Below are 352 nucleotides of genomic sequence, written 5' to 3'. Positions count from 1 at the left end.
ACATTTGGTCTCATCCATAGATAAGGTTTCATAGAAGAAAACAGTATAGAGATAATTCAATGCCTAGCATCTATGAGACATCACTTTGTGCTTTCCAATTGAGCATTTCCCTTTCTGTCTTCATCTCCCACTGATACCACAGCTCCTAGATAGTTACCCTTTCTAAAATGGATACAAGGATTGTTGGGGGTAAGTAATGATCATGAGGATGATGATGATAATGATAATGATGATGATGATGAGATGTGTGTGTGTGAGAGAAAGAGAGGACAAAGAGAAAGAGAGAGAGAACAGGGAGAGACAGAACAGAGAGAAAGAGAGAGAGGACAGAGAGAACAGGGAGAGAGAGACA

This window comes from Petaurus breviceps, unplaced genomic scaffold (assembly GCF_028583685.1).
Source record: "Petaurus breviceps papuanus isolate PSGF00001 unplaced genomic scaffold, PetGlider_PUasm1.0 90822, whole genome shotgun sequence".
Classification (NCBI taxonomy): domain Eukaryota; kingdom Metazoa; phylum Chordata; class Mammalia; order Diprotodontia; family Petauridae; genus Petaurus; species Petaurus breviceps.
The sequence above is the reverse complement of the archived record's forward strand: the minus strand, read 5'-3'. Positions refer to the sequence as shown.